Source organism: Canis aureus, chromosome 8, assembly GCF_053574225.1.
Source record: "Canis aureus isolate CA01 chromosome 8, VMU_Caureus_v.1.0, whole genome shotgun sequence".
Lineage (NCBI taxonomy): Eukaryota > Metazoa > Chordata > Mammalia > Carnivora > Canidae > Canis > Canis aureus.
In genome coordinates, this window is record NC_135618.1 from 49085581 (window position 1) to 49104587 (window position 19007).

Consider the following 19007-nt stretch of genomic DNA (forward strand, 5'->3'; position numbering starts at 1 on the left):
AGCTTGAAGTAGGAAAGAATTTATGAAGATATGAAAAGTGTTAAGCAATAAAAAAAGGTCAATTAGTATGACTACATTACATTAAAATTTCTGTCCGTCAGTAGAGACTTCAGAGAGTGAAGACAATCCACAAGCTGGAAGAAGATATTTGTAATGCATGGAACTGGTGAAGCACCAGCAACAGAATACATAAAAACGCCTACAAATCAGGAAGAAAATGCACAACAAAAGAATGGGCAAAGACAGAAGAGCAGGCACAGTCATTTCATAGAAAAGGAGGCGTATAATGCCAGTAATTACGTAAAGAGATGCTCAAGCTCAGGCAAAGACAAATTATGAGAACAATATCATTTTGTGTCTGTTTTGCTGGCAAAAATCTGAAAGACCGCTAACAGCATTGGCTGGGAAGATGCAGAGCAAGGGGATCTCCATTGGTACAACCACGGGAGAAAACAATAGTTTTTCTCATGTAGTGTTGATCATTCACACATCTTATGATCCAGCAATTCCACTCCTAGATATATACTAGTACATGGGCATTTATGAGGTAAATCCAAGAACTGTTTTTTAAAAAGAACACATTGTTTATACTAGCAGAGAGAGAAAAGGAAAGAAGCAATCAATCCCAGTCTTCGCCAGCAGGTGAATGGAAGAACTGTGCTATATTCCCACAATGGAATATCGTCTAACAGTAAACATAAATGAACTGTAGCAACACATAATAAAATGAGGGGATCTTAGGAATGTAATGGCGAATGAGAAACCCCAGTCCCAGAAGGTTATTTGTAGTTTGACACTCATTTTACTACATTCTAAGACAAAAATCAAACAATCACACCAGCAATATATCCAGGGAGGGGTGTGTGTGTGTGTGTGTGTGTGTGTGTGTGTGTGAGAGAGAGAGAGAGAGAGAGGGAGGGAGAGAGAAAGAGAGAGAGAGAGAGAATAAAAAAGCAAGTAAATAATCATCACAACTTTCAGGAGAGCTGTTGCCCCTGGCAGGGAATCAGGAGGATGGGACAAGGAGGACCAACAGATAGATGTAATTTATTAGCAATAGTTTAGTTCTTTGGTTGAGTGATGGTTTTACAGATATTCATGGTGTCTTAAACAAACAAATTCTTTAGGTTTTCTGTTGTTTATCCTGGCCAAGTTCTAAGGGCCATTTCCAGTACACACGGTCTAAGACAGAAGGTGTGTGAAAGACAAAGTAAGAATCTCTCCAAGTTCAATATCCTCAGTGACATGGCAGTGCCCCTATAGGGTGTCAACGAGCAAGCAGTGCCACGTCTTGGACCTTCCTCAGAAAGCAAGGCACGTCCTTGCCATATGGCCATCGCTGGCTGAGATCAGTGGGGAACAGTGGCTGCCGAGACAGTGGCGCACCATCGGCCCTGCGCGCAGCATCTGCAAAGGCCACTGGCAGCCACACTAAGTCTCAATGTCTGATGCCTACATCAGTCGCTAGAGGAAGGCGAAGCACTTACTGGCTACTTACTCTGCCAGGCAGGGGGAATCCTGTAAGTGTTATGCTGACTGCATAAGCAAAGACAGGCCGAGAAGAAGGGACGAGCCCAAGGTCAAGGTGACGAGGGTTTGGCTAGGATCTAAAACAAAGCCTATGCTCTCTCCTTGACACCACGTGCCCTGAAAGGGTCTTGAATGGCGTCATCCAGAGTTAACGCAGCCATATACACCTGCCTTCAAGAGAATCAGTCTGTCTATCCACAACGGTTCTGTGTACCCAGCAGAAGGAATCTCTGTGTGACAACCTGGTATGTTAACCCACTGGCAGAAGGGCTGTGTGTGGAGAGCAGCCTCTCCCAGCTCTGCCAAAGCAGCCCTACTCCCTGTCTCCACTAGGTGCTTTCACACTCAGCCCTGCCTCCTTCGGACACTCCTGAAGATAGCCCAGGGCCCTGGCCGGGGTGCTGCCAGGGCCCTGGCTGGGGTGCTGTGGTTTTCAAGCCACAACAGGGTGAGGCCAAGTGCTGTTTTGTGTTTGACTATTTATCTAAATATGAACATACTGGGATCCCTGGGTGGCGCAGCGGTTTGGCTCCTGCCTTTGGCCCAGGGCGCCATCCTAGAGACCCGGGATCGAATCCCATGACGGGCTCCCGTTGCATGGAGCCTGCTTCTCCCTCTGCCTGTGTCTCTGCCTCTCTCTCTCTGTGTGACTATCATAAATAAAATAAAAATTAAAAAAAAATGAATATGAACATACTGAATACAAGTTTTCTCATGTTCCATATTACTTTGATCAGGTTGGGTTGATAACAGATTGACCGCTTCTTCACTTTTATCAGATAGAGAATGGCAGCTTTCATCTCAGCTTCTACTGAAAGCGCTTTAAAATCTTTAAAGAAAGGAGTTCAAACAGAAACAAAACACACTCAGCCCTAATGGTCACTAGAAATATTTTCCCATGTGCATGACTGGACGCCCCCTCAATCAATTGGAGAGAAGAAGCAGGGACTAAGGTGTGTACAGAACAGGGCCTCGAACAGGCGCACACTGCAATAGGGCTGCTGCCCCAAACAGGTCAGAGCGAGCCAGCCAGGCTGAGCAGCAGCGCCCTCCGCTCTACCCTCTGCCGTCCCCCCTTCTCCTCCTGAGCCAGTCCTTTCTCAATGCCCCCGTTCCCCACGTTTACCCAACAGGCCCATGCTCTCTGAGGGTTGGGCCCACACCCTGGCCATGTCTGTAGCGCCAGGATCCACCACAGTTCTTTTGTAGGAGGTTCATCTAAGATTATGGCAGGAAAGAGGGGAGGATAAGGTACAGCTTTTTTTATCTGTTGGCAGCCTGTGCATACCCAACAGAGCAAATTCAAAAACTTCAGTTAAGAAGTCTATGCTGAAGCCTGATCTGGTGCATGAGGGCCCTGGATGGCAAGTGAGGAGCGAGCTCTGGCGCTAAAGACAGGCTCCTAGGGGCAGGGACAAATACCGGGTGTCACCATGACGGAGCCTCACAGCGACACTGGGAAAGGAAAGCAAGAGCCACCAACAGCGGAGACTCGGGAAGTTGGCTGGCTTGCCTCGCACCCGGTGAGGACTCAGGACCCTGGTCCCTTGCTCTTTTATGCAGCAGGTACTTCTCTAACAGACAGTAATTATTTTTTAAAGATTTTGTAAAAATTAAATAAGCTCTACACCCAATGGGGGATGGAACCCACAACCCTGAGGGCAAGAGTCACAGGCTCACTGACTGAGCCAGCCAGGTACCCTGAGGGTAATTATTTTTTAAAAGCATTGAGACTGAAAGCATGAAAATGAAAAAGCTGCAGGCCTGTGAAGGGGACAGTCAGAAAAAATGAAGGAAGAGGCAGAGGGGAGGCGATCCCACGGAAGCTGGCCCAGCGGCCGTGCGTCAGAGATGCTGAGCATCCCCGAGGCCCCCTCATCAGCTCCGCATCACTGGGAGGGCAGGTGGCCGCACCCCTGCGTGCTGACAAGGCTGAGAGGAGGAAGCACATGCGACTGGCCCCACCACCTGAAGGTCACACCCATCACTGTGTGTTCCCTTCACATCACCTCTGCGATTAAAGACAGGCACTTGCTCTGCCCACTGCTCCCACCCTCATTCCACCTCCCAGTTCTCTAACAAAGGCTGAGGATGTGACAAGGAAAACACTCTCTACCAACTGGCTAAAGGTTGACATTTACTTAAAACCTATGCCAAGAAAGAGGCAGCAAAGTCACATGGGAAAATCACAGATTCCAAGGCCACAGAGGCCTGGGTTCAAATCCTACCCAAATCTTAACTGGCCTGAGGCCAGTCATCTGCCTCCCCGACTCTGTTTCTGTATCCATAAAATGGGCTCATGTATTTGCTTTCTAAGGCTGCTAGGAAGAGTGGACAGTGTGTGTGCCAAGCTTTTAGCACAGGGCCCAGCAAAGAGCAAGTGCCTAGTTAACTAAGCTACTGCTGTTAAATCACAAAACCCACAGTTAAGACAAAAAGAACTGTGCCTCAGCCAACAGAAGACGTTCTGCAGTTGACACAGGATTGGTGAGCTAGAACTCACTGTGCCTTGGTGTGCCCAAAGGGAGCAGGGCCTCACATAGCCTGAGTCTGCGAGGGCTCGTGGAGCCCTGCTGTCATGTAGAATGAGGATGCAATCTAGCATAACCTTTCCCATGCAGAAGCGTGGGGAGAAAATGGAAAATCCAGGAACCAGTACATCAACCGTACTCAACAAGTATAAAATCAAGGAGTCTTTAAGTATCATTTTTCAAAACTGTACTGAGGCCAAAGCATGTCAAACTGTTTTCACTAACTCTGCTGACGACACCACAGGCAGCTTTACAGACATTCATCTCAATCATTCGTTCCACAAACACTGGCGCTCGGTTATGTGCAGGCACTGAGGTATGGCGGAAGAAATGGAACATTCTCCGCCCTGAAGAGGCCCACAGTCTAGAGGAGAAAAAGGAAGGGAAGAGACTGGTAGCGAGCACCAGGTAGGCCAGGATTGAGACATGATGCTTTTAACACGGGGAAGAGGGAAGGAAGGAGAGGGGAGAACAAATAGGAACTAGCAAAAGGGGCTAGGGTGGGAGAGGCTGCTAATGAGGCTCTTTAAGTCCCCCCAAGGCCTTGGCCAACCGCCGTAACGTAGAATGAATGACATCACTAGAACACTGCTTCCATTAACCAGCCTGGTGGTGCTTTTGTTCTTTTTCTTTTCATAGTTCCTGGCTGAGAAGTTGATGAGAAGTAAATAAAGCTACCATTTACTGAGTACTTACTATATATAAGAACGAGGCTAACTGCTTTACAAACAAAGGTACTTAGATCTCACTTGGTTGCTTCTTCGTCCATCCGTTGGTTTATGAATACTGACACTGATGTATTAAATTCTCATCTGTTCATTCACTCATCTATCCATTCATTCAGGAACAAACACACCATCTTCTAAGCCTCGGCAATTGGGGCTGGGAGGCTAAGTGAGACACACAGGCACTGTGTCTGCCGGGAGAGGGACAGTGCACAGAGCGTCGCACGTGTGCCGAGGGTTGGAAATGGAGAAGCACTCTGGGGGCTCCACGTGGTGCTGGTCAAGCCCAGGATGCAGGGAGGGTTCCCTAAAGAAAAGACAGTGGAGTCTTTCCTGAGACTTGAAGACTGAGAGAGTACTGGGGGTGGGGACTGTGTTCCCACCAGAAGGAACATGAAGTAGCCAATCTCTGAGGAAGCGCAGCCCTATTGAGGAAGTAGGCCAACAGGGCGGAGGAGCCTGCAGTGAAGCTACAATGGAAGGCACAGCACTGAAGGCCTGTGGCTGTGCGGTGTGTGGTAGGAGCCACCGCGGGGTGTTTAGTCAGGGGGAGAACACAATCTGACGTGTGTTTCTACAAGACCTCTATCCCTGAAGGGGAAAGAACAGGAACAGGAATGGAGACAACCCAGAGTAAGGGAAGTCCTAGTAGAACGCCAAGGAATGCCAACATTTAATCACCATACACATGGGGGAGAGTAGGCAAGGCCTGGGAAGCCGTAGGCTGAGGAGGAGAGGGAAGAACCTAGAAAGTATGGCACTGTGGGACCCAAGGAGAAGGAACAGGCCGATGTACTGAGTGACGGGGAGGTGGAAGGGAGAGTCGGCTGGCTTTATGGCACAGAAGTCACAGGGCCCCTAGCAAGCATGGTTCAGTGGTGTGAGACCACCACTAGGCAACAGGGAGCAGGGACGGCACGGGTGACACAGGCAGAGCATCTGACTCCGCAGACGGAAAGACATTATCAGGAGCAAAAGCAAACTGGGATCTTGGGAGTTTTTTGAAAAGATGGGAGGGACTGAGCAGGTTTCCACACTGCTGGGAAGAAGTCACTGTGTGGGCACAGGGCTAAGGGGAGGCACAAGGCCCCAGAGACGAGAGGGGCCCAGAACACTTCTGAGAGAAGACAGGTGCGGGCGCGGAGCTTTATGAATCTGGGGATAGGAAGCTGCCCCTGGAAGGGGGCTGTTCCCTGGGCAGAGGGACTGGCTCTTCCTAAGAGCCCTGGGGTTGGAGGCTGGGAGGGCGGGGGGGGCGGTGCTGTGGGGAGATCAGGCCACAGAGCCAGCTACTGATGAGAACCCAGCCAGACAGAGCAGCCTTCTGTGCTAAGTGTTACTGGCATGCCCGTGCTGCTTCTCCCCAAAACAACCCCCACGAAATGGGCAGGCAATCCTATTTTTACAGGCCTCCCTGACTTTGATGCCATGCTTCTGACTATTTTAACCTACCCCTCAAGGCCATCGACAAAGCAGCTGCTCTAACCCTAAGCCAAACAAACAAAAAAAAGAGGGTCTCAAGGGCTGACAAAGCTCTTTAAAAGATGGTGGTGTGATACGCAGAAGTTAAGAAGGAATTTTAGGATGGAGCCAAACAGGAGCAAAAAGATTTGCAACAAAGTTTAGAAGAGTTATGGGGGGGGGGGGGGGGAGAAAGAGAGAGAGAGAATGCTCCCTGTTTTACTTAAGACAAAAACGCACAACCAAAAATAGGAATTGGGAAGCAATCCCACACTCACTAGTCTCCATGAACCTGACAGACAGCTGAAAGACCTCAGTCATTTATACCGCTCTTCATACTTCCAGGGAGAGGATCAAGATTGATGTCTCAACTACATGGGAATAATTTAATGTAAAATCAAAGATCTCCTAGATTCTGCGAAACAGCCGATCTGGAACGGCAGGTCCTAAACGTCAAGAATACTGAACAAATTCTACTCTAGGGAAGACCAGTCTGGGCCTTAATTACGCTATTATGTAGCAGGATCTTTAAGGTCTGTCCATATACTCTCACAAATGAGTACAAGTAAAAAGATAATCACAGTTTATAGCACAGTTACCCTGACCAAAGTGCAAGATTAGCTCTCGCCCTAATATGTTATCCTATACTCTGTAATAACATATTCATGTTCTCTCACACATGCTCTTTCCTCTCTAATCCTCCACAAAACAGGCCCATTATGAATATGACAAAACGGAGCCTGAGACAAGTCACCTGCCTGACGTCACAGTGCTAGACAGTGGAAAAGGCCGTATCGAAGCCACTACAGGCACAACACTCCCGAGGGAGACCTTTTGGGCTCCAATGGCAGCGTACAGTGTGCAACAGGTTTGAAGCTGCAAGAGCCACCACCACCAAACAATACCCATCTTTACTACATGCAACCCACTCTGATGTCTTCTGTTCTGTTTCTTTCTGCTTTCTTTTTTCATACTGGTGTCAACCAGCATTGATTTCCTGACCCACTAATGGGCCCTGACCCGAAGTCTGAAACACGCCACGGCTCATTGACACCCACCATTCAAAATGGCATTTCTGCGGGACAATGCGCTTTGTGTTCTAAAAGGTTAATCAACAAAAGAACTTTGGGGACACAACCTATTCACCAACCAGAGGCTGCGTGTAACTGAACTGCTGGCTAGAGGTAGAGGCCGGGTCCACAGAGTGAAGTGGGTTCTTTAATCTGGACTAGTTCTCGCTAACGACACTTTGGAAGCCAGATATCGATATGAGCCCAATAAAAATGTAGACCATATGAACCAAGACAATATTTCTGGCTGCTTGTTGAGCTGTTTATGAAGCATTAAATCTGCCACAATATTAGTGCTATTGTGATAAAGCATAAGCACCCCATCTTTTCTCTACTTCCCATAGCCATGTTTGCAAAAAAGCCTGACTGAATGGCTACATTTTCAGATTTAAAGCTTTCAACAGTGAAAAGCTTATAAAGTCTGTTTGTTTAGAAGCCAACCAGATATGGGTAATGCTGTGCTGCAATATTTACAGTTTCATTAAATGTCTCTGCTGGATGTTTTGATGTGGTTTTCATTTGATAAAGGAATTTACTTACACCTCATGACTCAGCTTATTCATTAACCAAGTGAAACCAGGGGGGAAGGAGGGGACCTGGGGAGAGAGAAGAATGACAGGCCCTTATCAGCCAGGCAGGATGGAGCTATCTCACCTGCAAGGTGAGTCATCTCCCCCTGGGAGGGAGGGTGTCAGCCACCAAAAGCAGCTTCTCCCAATCCAGTAAGGGGTAAAGGAGTCACAGCAATTCCATAGAAACCCTGACAACTCTGTGTATGGTTCCCTTTAACCATTGCCTGCCCAGTGTGGCCCCATTCCATACTCTCAAGATGGCACCATGATGCTACCCTGTGACCCAGAACCCTCTCCCAAGCTCTACCTTTCATCTCCTCCACTCTCCACCCCTGTCATACACCTAAAGATACGGAACATTCTGAAATCCACTCGCCTCTTCAGTGTGCCCAGGACACCCCACATGGGATTTGTCACCACCAGAAAGCTTTGGAAAAAATGCCAACATGACCTCAAGTAACATGGAGGCCAGCCACCTCCACACCTTCATGGAGACCTCCTGGCTCTGCAATTACCCTTTGTGGAGACAGAATCAGTTCATAACAAAAGGAATGAAATCTGCTCTTTAGGTAGAGGTTGCCTTGGGATGATGAAATGCATTTGTTATAAATGGCAATGTTTGACTTCATAAAAGAAGTGTCCAAAAAGAATCATACACTACTCCAAAGGAGAAGTAAATAACTAAAGTTAAGACTCATTTTTCACATCAATTTTACTCTGCTGAGACGTGCCCGACGACTAATTTACATCACTGGCAGGTCCCACCTGTATGCTCCACACCAAAACCCTATGGATTACCAAACATCTTGAAAGGGCAACATGAAACTGCATCTTTTCATTTTAAACTCCCACTTAACACAGTCATTCTATGCCTGCATCATTTTTCTCCCTGTGTGCTACCAGACTACTTCCCTACAGACCTCACGATTTTAGGGGGACTATCCCCCTCTTTGTTTACTGGTCAGAAGAGGCAGTGTTCGGGTCTAACAAAGGCACATTAAGCTGCCAAAAGGTCCTGAAGCAGACTCGGTGACATTCCTCTTGAGTTAAGCAAATCCATCTATACACAGGAGAGCAAGCAGGAGAAGGAAAGAAAGGAGAAAGGAGGACAGAGGGACAGAAGGACAGGGAGAAGAAGGGGGCGGAGAGACTGTGCCTGCCGGAGAGCCAGAGCAGGTTTTCCAATCTGGTAAGTGCTTTTAGAAGGTGGCACCTCCCCAAATCCAGAGAAGTAACAAGTTCTTCACTGCTCTGGAACACTTTAAAAACCTGTGAAATTTTCTGCTAGCAGGAGAAAAAGGAAGATTTTTTTTTTTTAAGTGATACTGGCATTGCTAAGCTTTCCCGACTCGAGTTGTTAATATCTCTACGTTGTTCTAAATATTCTTTTTGTTTCTACATCCTGAGGAAAAAGGAATGTGGATCTTCCTATCTGTACATCCAATCCCAAATCCAACTGGTTAGATAAGGGAGTCAAGTCTTACATTTAAAAATATTTATGTGAATAGAAAGAAAAAAAATTAATGAAGTAACTACCTAATAAATCATAAAACTTTTTATGTGAGAAAATTAGTAAATGGCAGGTGTCATGACCTCACTGCAGTATTTTAGAATGTTCTTAACGTTTTATTTTAAAATTCCCAATGACCCTACGATATAAAATACTCAACAAAATTAAGAAAATGAAAAACAACTTTTCAAAGTCATATATTGGTATATAACATGGAATGCTTTGTATATAGCATCCATGAATTTTAAAAAGTACCCTAAGGTGGGCACCTGGATGGCTCAATGGTTGAGTGTCTACCTTTGGCTCAGGTCATGATCCCAGGGTCCAGGGACTGAGTCCCGCATCAGGCTCCCTGCAGTCTCCCTTTTGCCTGTGTCTCTGCCTCTCTCTCTCTGTCTCTCATAAATGAATAAATAAAATCTTAAAAAATAAATAAATAAAATTTTTTTTAAAAATAAAAAGTACCCTAAGGGCACCTAGGTGGCTTAGTCCATAAAGAGCCCCACTCTTGGTTTCAGCTCAGGTTGTGATCTCAGGATTTTGAGATTGAGCCCCACATCGGGCTCCGCGCTCCTCGGAGTCGGCTGGAGATTCTTTACCCCTCCCTATCCTTCCCGTTCTACTCCTCCCCCTGCTCGTGTATGTGCTCTCTCTCTAAAACAAAAAAATGAAATATTTAAAAAATAAAAAGTACCCTATGTTTAATTTTCCTTAGAAAAATATCACTTTTTTTTTTTTTTTTAAAGATTTTGAGAGGGCAGGCACGAGCAAGGGGGAGGGGCAGAGGGAGAAAAAGCAGATTCCCTGCTGAGCATGAGCTCCATGGGGGGCTCAATCCTAGGACCCTGGGACACCTGGATGGCTCAGCGGCTGAGCTCTGCCTTTGGCTCAGGGCGGGATACTGGAGTTCAGGGATCAAGTCTCACATCGGGCTCCCTGAGGGAGCCTGCTTCTCTCTCTGCCTGTGTCTCTCCTGAATAAATAAATAAAATCTTAAAAAAAAAAAAAAAAAATCCTAGGACCCTGAGATCATGACCTGAGCCAAAGGTGGACACTTACCTCCCACCCAGGTGCCCCAATACCCTTTATAACTCTGAAGTCCCACAACTAATGCCTCTAATACAAGACGTCTCAATTTAAGCATATAAACTCAAGTATGTTTGCGTACTGATTGAATTTACTTACCCTGGCTTTGCATAGAATTACATTAGAATTTTAATGAAGAAAAACAGAATTGTGTGATAGTAACTTCCTTGGGACCCAGGTGTAAAGCTCCACAAAGCACATTTTCCCAGCAAGCTCACAGACAGTGCCCCATGCCAGGTTGGGGCAGCAGCCAGAGGCCTTCATCCACAGTAGAACAAGCCAGGCTTGCTTCTAAGGCTACAAATGGATTCGCCAAAAACAAATCCACAGCAAGGAGGTGCACGGCTCCAGACTGCTGCTCTACAGCATACTCAAACAGTCCACAGGCCTGAATCACAAATGAAGTAATGTTGACTACTATTAAAAAACAACAAAAAAAAAATAAAAGAACATGTTTTCAGTAACTAATTCCCCTCAGGACTTGATTTAGGAGGCAAACTGTCCAGCTTCTACTTTTAAATGATACACAAAAGAGAACAGAGGAGACAGAGAATGTTACAATGCAGGCAGAGGCATGAAAACTAAAGTTGGCTTGCAGAACCAAGTTTAGCTCCTACTCCGCCCTGAGCGACCGGTCAGCCAAGAGCTGAGATAGGGCTTCTTGGTAGAGTAGGTAGGAAAAAAAATCCCCACCAACTATCATGCCACATTTTATGAAAGCAGTAGCAACGAGAATCCTCACAGGCCTGGCTGGAATGCTACATGGTGTGCTCTCCCCAGGTCATAGCTGGTTACCTCTCCCTGCACGTGCTCCCCCCCACAAACATGCTCCCCGGGGAATGTGTGAGGAGCAGCTACCTGAATGTAGCCTGAAAGTCACAGGCATGGAGCAAAACACACACTGATCAGGGCATGTTCTTTCTCCCAACTCCAGCCAGGGTGCAGCTGGAATTCATTGCTACTGCCAAAGAGAGCTCAGGCCGACCCTGTCCTTGGTTCCCTGGAAGCCTTGACTAAATGCTGTTTAGATAATTTAAGGACAAAAAAAAAAAAAAAGAGTGTGACTGCTTCATGAGTTGAAAGATTTTAATAAAACCGTAGGAGCCGAGTGGTCCAGTGGAATGCATATGCATGCTGGGCTTGCACAGTTCTTGCTGGACTGAGGGATTGCCACCTCACCTCTCTGGACCACTGTTTTCTTATCTTTGGGCTGAGGTGTTTTCCACATTCCCTGCAGGGCAAGCAACCAGCACCAGGGAGTTGCAACAGTGTGCACGTGTGTGGGGAGACTAAAGGTAAAAATTGCATTAGCCAAAATCACCCTTGAAAATGCCCTCTGGAGGTGCCACACTGGCATCCCTCGTGCCTGTTACTCCCACTAGCGCTGGAACACTCTGCGTTCCTTCTCCTCTTGCACACCAGAGGCAGAAGGCGGCTGGTCCACGAGGCCCATGCTATTCAACACACACACACGTGCATGCACCCAGTTTCCAGGTGGCAGGAGGTTCACCATGGGCAGATATGGGAGGGCTGATACTCACAGGGCCAAAGCACACCCATATCTCCCATTTCATCTCCGACTCACTTGGATGTACACTTACACTGACTGGAGTGACAAGCAGAACCAGTCTTGCCACCAAAAGAGTAACTCCTCCAAATGAGTAGATTTGAATTCACTCAAGCTTAAAAATGGCATGATGCAACTGCGACTGGAACCTAGTGACTGAACAATCCACACCTTGTGCCTGTCCTGTGATCACACGCAGCCAGGCCAGTTCTCAGAAGACAAGGAGCGTGTTTTAGTCATCTTACACCACCAGTGACATTTCTCCAGGAGACAACATCTAACACGGCTATTTCCCTCTGCTTCCGAACAGCCCTGTGCCTGCAATTATGACAAGCCACTGAATAATCAGGGCTGAACTTCCTACAGAGCATGTATTTTACTGGAGATCGGGGAGGAAAAGTTAAATAATTAATCGGATAATTTAAAACATCTTAATATTAAAATAAAAGAGATGTGTTATAGAGTGGAATTTTTAAAATTTTTGAGACTGGTTTAAAATAAAACAGGAGACTGCACAGAAATTCCAACTCCTTCCTTTGTCTCTCCTTCCTCCCCTCGTCCTTGCTCCCAATGCCCTTGAGTGTTCCTATCCGCTCTCCTTTTGTGTTAGGGGTATTCGGTGAAGCTTAGAAGTTTAAGAATAATGTTCTCCCCACAGGCCCTTAGTAATAAATATTAGCTGAATGAATGACCAATTCTCTTTTCTGGGAGAGTGATAGTATCAGAAGGAAGAAGAAACCCCCACTTTCTCTCCTTGGCAGCAAGGAGGCGAATGTAATGTACACATAGAGTAGTTTACACAAGACAATTTGTACTCTAGATTCATAAATGACACTCACAGAGCTGTAAGGAGTTCTCTATAGTTAGAAGCAGTCCTGGAAAGAGCTGACTGGTAATGTGATATCTATTTTTCCAGCAAAGGTGCCAGAAATGGATGTATCATGGACAAGCAAGGAAAGGCCAGGGCAGCCCACGCTGTGAGGGTATGCTCTCACAGTTCAAATAAATCTGTCCAAAAGGGATTCTAATCCACATATGTGTGGATATGATGGGAAGGTGGGAATCCTGTCCTGCAAGCTCACACGCTGGCCCTCATTGACTTGACAAGTACTTCTGGGCCCAGGTGAGGGTCCCCAAGCATCAGTCAGTTCATCAGACTGGTCTGGACCAGAGCCTGGGAGGGCTTTGCGCAGCAGAGCCATGGGCAGAGCAGCAGTTAGCACTTGCTGAGACGATATCCACATGGTGCACAGCACTGGTGCTACCCTCATGGTACAGAGGGGAAAACTGAAATCTGTTGACCGAATTGCCCAAAGTCTGGTAGCTTATATAATGAGAGGAAAGGCGTTCCAATCCTAGGCATTCAGTCACTCTACCAACCAAGGAGAATGATGTCGATGAAGCTGTCACATACTGGCCACCTACTCTCACTTTTCTTGGAAGCAGGGAACACAGGGCCATGGGGTCAGTTCTTTCTGTGTGCCCTCTTCAGCAGACAGTCCAAAGACTGACAGTGAGTGTTCTGTCTAAATGAGAAGGGGATCAGAGACACTCATATCCTTTGACCTAGTAATTCTTTTAGAAAACCAGTCTGTAAAAACAATCTGTAATGCAGACTGATTTTTTTTATGCACAAGATGTTTGGAGATCACAATGCGCATACATACATTTAAAAAAACCATAGGGGCACCTTTCTGACTCATTCCATAGGGCATGCCACTCTTGATCTCAGGGTTATAGGTTTGAGTCCCATACTAGGTGTAGAGATTACCTTAAAAAAAAAAAAAAAAACCCACCACAAAACTATAAACAAACCTCCTAAATGCTACACAGTAGGGGAATAGGTAAGTAATATGCTACTCATATTCGTTAAAAATTATGCTTTTTGTGGTATCTGGGTGGCTCAGTTTTTTCAGTATCTGCCTTTGGCTCAGGTCATGAGCCTGGGGTCCTGGGATTGAGCCCCATGTCAGGCTCCCTGCTCAGTGGGGAGTCTACTTCTCCCTCTTCCTTTGCTCCTCCCCCCCTACTCATGCTCTCTCTCAAGTAAATAAAATCTTTAAAAACAATTATGCTTTTCAAGGGGATAACAACCAAACAATAAATAATCAATAAATCCTCTGGCTAGTTATTTGGACAAAAGTGGCTTAAATACCTAGCTCATCAGTTACAACACTGATGCACTCATACAAATATGTGCTGACCACCCACTATGTGTGAGGCACTATGTTAGGCACTGAAAATATATTTAGAATAGAAGCCTCTGCCATCCTGGATGGTGGTTATATGGGTACATTCACTTTAAGATAATTTGTTGAGATGTACATTTATGTCACACGCGCTTTTCTGTATGTATGTTAAATCTCAATTAAAAAGAAAAAAGTCCTGACTTCACAGAGTTACATTCCACTAAAAGAATATAAATACTAAACCAAAAACTGAAAATACACCAAGTCTGTAGAGCGTTATGGAGAAAAAGCAAATAAAAATACAGAACATCCAGGTAAAACTGAATTTCAAATAAGCAACATATCATTTTTTAGTATTAGTACATTCAATATAGTATTTGGGACACATTTATGCAAAATCTGGCAACCCTTTTTACTGATGAGTGTCATTTGAGCAAAACTCATTCCTAATGGAGTAAATATCTCACACTTCTAAGTAAGATGCCAAAGGGGGAAACTATAAAAGAATAAATTGATAGCTATTACTATGGAAAAATGTAAAGCCCTAGCATAGAAAAACAGACCTATATGAAGAAGTACACAACAAACTGGGGCAAATATTTGCAAAAACAAAACCCAGAATTAATCTGTTTAGGTGTCCATTTCTTCTGTGTAATCAAGGGGGAAAATCATACATGGGTTTCACAGAGCTCTTATGAAAATTTTAGAATAGCATCTAGTATCTAACAACTAACGGTTCACTAAGTATTACAAATAAATAATAATCATAATAAAAGTATACTGATAAATCAGTAAGTAAAGCACACAATTCACAAAATAAGAACCAATTAAACTTTTCAAAGTTAACTCTAGTGCTGCTTTGACAATGTGTACGTTGGATAAATGACATCCTTGCACGACATGACCCGCTGAGCGCTTATTAATCACCAAGGGGGAAGCTATAGCGGAGAGAGTGGAGGTCACCATTTAACTAGCTCATCTAACAAAACATCAGTAATACTGGAACATACTGACGTCACATGCCTCTTGACATGAAATGCTGAGAACACATCACCTATGTTGTACTCCCACCGAAAGCACTTACTCTGAATCTTACCATGTGACAGATAAAACCACAGTAAAGGACCCTGCAAAACAACAACTGGCCTGAGCTCTTCAAAACTCGTCCATGTTATGAAAAATAAAAACAGGCTGGGGAACTCTTCTAGATGAAAGAGCACTGAAGAGCCATCGTAACAAAATGCATGATTTTTACTGGATCTTGGGTCAAAAAATAAAAATAAAAAACTAAGAGACATTAACTGGGACATTTGGAGAAATTTAACTATGGCCTGAACATGATAGCATACCCATATCATAAATATCCTACAATGAAGAATATAAACATACACGCATTGATATATGTATATGTTATGAAAGGATATGCACATGTATGTGCACACTTGTTTGTGTGTGTGCACATGCAGAATGAGGGGGAGATAAAGCAGATATGACCAAATTGCTATCTTATCTACAGGTTTGAAGTTTTTCAAAATAAAAAGATGGAGAAAATGAAAAAAAAAAAAACAAAATAAAATGCATGGGGTCCAACTGTAAACAAACAAAATACATTTTCCCTTAGGAATCAAAGAACTGCTGATAACATTTTTTTAAAAAGTACTTAATACCATATAGGTTACAAATGGACATAACCTTTGTCCAGGGCAATCTGACAATATGAGAAATTCTGATTTTTAAACTTTTTGTTTTAATCAAAATCATGGGGTTCGTCGGTGGTTCGGTCAGTTAAGCATCTGACTCTTGATCTCAGCTCAGGTTCTGATCCCAGGGTCATGAGTTCAAGCCTCATGTTCAAGTGTGGAGCCTACTAGGAAAAAGAAAAAAGAAAAAAATTCCCCAAATTATGTCACAGACAGCCAAGTGAAATTCTAGAGACTTATAATTCTGCATTTGGAGTTCCTTCCTCACACAATATTTCTGTGCCCAAAGAGGTCTAAGAGTGTTAATTATAGCACTATAACTGAAATATAACCTTAAAGTTCGGTAATAACAATAACGTTGGGTAAATTATGGTATATCAACCTGATGACTTATTTAACTAGTGAAGTCGGTTTTCACAGTTTAAATAACTTAGAAAAAGTTCTCACAACTATTAAGGAAAAAAGCAATCTAAAATTCTGGCTATAGCATTATACTCACATAAGATAAAGAGGCTAAATACAGGAAGAAAATATACCAGAATGTCATCATGATTATTTCTAGGTATTTTTTTTTTTCATTCTGTTGGTTTGTTGTGTGTCTCTCCTCCTCAATTTTCTACAATGAGCATGTATTCATTTTTATTTTTTTAAGTATTTTTAAAAATAAAAGATTAAAAAAATTGGCATTCTTAGATCTGAAACAGTGAAATTTTTGTTACTCTAGTTACCCAGTCAGATGATATGAAAGCTGAGTGCAAGAAACACAGGTTCATATTTCTACAGCGCTGTCTTCTGTAATAACTAGGAGAGAGCCCTATTTAAAAAGAAAAATTTTAACTGACCGTAGTATAGCAAAGTTTCTGAAAATTATAGAGGAAGGTTATGAGTTATGAATAAGTTTACACATATTATTAATGTGCTGAAATGTTATACTCAAAAGGACTGATTTAATTCCAGCCAAGACCAAAATAAATGTGGTCCTGATATTTTATTTAATTATTTTGGTGTTTGGCTATAGCTCAACCTGAAAAATCCTAATCGAGGCACAACCAAAATTCCACAATTCAGTTCATTTCTGACTACTGGCTTAAGAGATCACAAAGTGACTGGAAATCCCTCTATCATTTTTGAATGTATGCAAATCAACATCTTAAGCTGACAATTTCTAACGATTAATAGAATTTAAAAATTACTCTTGGAAGTCAATTGTTCTGAGAATAATAAAGTTATTTGGAGAATCCAGGAGGTAAAATTTCCAAAGAACAAGCTAAACTACAAATAAGTAAAAATTATTCTGAAATAATTAAATAAAATTTGTAATAAAATAAACCACTTAGTAGACTTTGTCTACTGAGGCTGACCTCTCAAGAAAGCCATCTTCACTGAGAAGGAAACTTTTCTTGGGAGGCCACAAGCTGCCAAAGAAAATAAGTAAACAATGTGTCAATCTGCTTGTTGGACCTTAAGGATCAGCCCCCACTGGGAACCCAGACAAGGACACCACCACAGAGATGGTACTCCCAGCCTGTGCCTTGGGAATGTCACCACTAGGCTGGCCATGCTGCTTTCCCACAGAAAGAACAAACTGTGTGCCCCTAAGTTACTAAACCGGGGGTGAAAAGAAGGGGAAGAAAAGGCTTTATTCAAAAAATGTGACTTACTACATTATTTAATAACTTTTTCCTGGGCTAGAAGAGATTATTTTGAAATGTCACAAATGGTAAAGCAATGTAATTATCAATCCACTTTCATTGGATCGAATATTGGGGGATGAAAATTTTAAAACTTAACCCCACCCAATGCCTAAGAGCTATCAAATGGATACCAGATTATAAATTCTGATCATTCTTGTTATAATTTAAAACTCACAAATATGAAGCTCTAATATTTGGTCAAGTTTCACCAATATCTAAGAGCACCTAAAAAGCATTTTTTATTTGTAATATTAACTATAACATGTGTTAGGGTAAAATTATTAAAACAAATTACAGAGATTTTTATAGCTAGAGGTAAAAAAACATAAGCCTACAGAAGCTAGTGTTTCAGGGAGAAACTTGTTTCATATGAAAAAGTGCCTTTTCTAATCCTGAGAGTATATATATATTTCCATTCTTGAAATAATAAAGACATTGGCATTGAATTTCTTTAGTAAGGAAGAATATGGTTAAGTGTCCTTATTACTTCTGGTCCCTAAGAAGTAGGCTTCACTACTCTCCAGAGTTGAAACAGACAACTTATATTAACATATTTCTAAATTTTCTCTCACTGGAAAGTTCTAAGTCCTCATCCAGAGCCAATAAACAAACAAAAACAGCCCAACAAAACAATGACAAGAAAAACTGGTGGAAACACTTCTATTCAGAAAAGATTCCCAGAAATCCAACGATTTCTAATTTAACCTACTCAGTGTTGTCACGGAACATTACAAACATCTCTGCGGCCCAAGACTCTTCCCCGGAGGACAGAAGAAACAGCAGGGGTTGGGGATATGTTCATTCGTGAGGAAAAGAAAAGGTCAGGGCCATTTTCAAACCGTGGAGGTAATAATGAGTTTCACTAAACAAATTTCAACAAAAACTGCAGGAAAAGAGATATTCTCCTAAAATTATAAAATGCCACCCAGGGTCACTCTTAATACACATACAATAGCCAATTTAACCAGTACTGTGTGTTTCTATCATTTTTACAAATTCTAGAAGAAAATGACGGCTGGGAAAACTATCTGCTTAGGGATAATTAAGTCCCTGTGCAGAACCACAAATGATGTAGGGATTTATAAAAATTCACTCTTTAAAAAAGCACAAGATTAATCTGTATGATTTGAAGAAGAGGAAAAAAAAATGATCAAGGCAAGGAAATACTGCTTAGTTAAAATGACAAAGAAGGAAACCCAAACCTACAGCTGGACTTAGTTTCTTAATCTATCAATCTGCTTTTCCAAAGACCACAGGAGGTCACTACATTTTCAGCCTTGGGTCTCCACTGACAACTGCAGAGGTGCAGGGCAGCAGACCATGCAGCTACCACCCCTCTGCGACATGGTGCTTTGACTTAGCTATGCAGACC

The 19007-nt window shown here is 43.5% G+C and overlaps 1 protein-coding gene and 1 long non-coding RNA gene across 3 annotated transcripts in view; both read right to left on the reverse strand.

The window, feature by feature from the left end:
* The window catches only part of PARN (poly(A)-specific ribonuclease), a 154978-nt gene that overhangs the window by 48103 nt on the left and 87868 nt on the right, over nt 1–19007 (reverse strand). The gene's annotated exons all lie outside the window — the stretch shown is intronic.
* Nucleotides 14766–17356, reverse strand: LOC144318115 (uncharacterized). The gene is made up of 3 exons (XR_013383958.1): nt 17303–17356; nt 16670–16755; nt 14766–16108 (listed from the first exon to the last, which is right to left on the reverse strand). It is a non-coding gene; the product is annotated as an uncharacterized LOC144318115 (long non-coding RNA).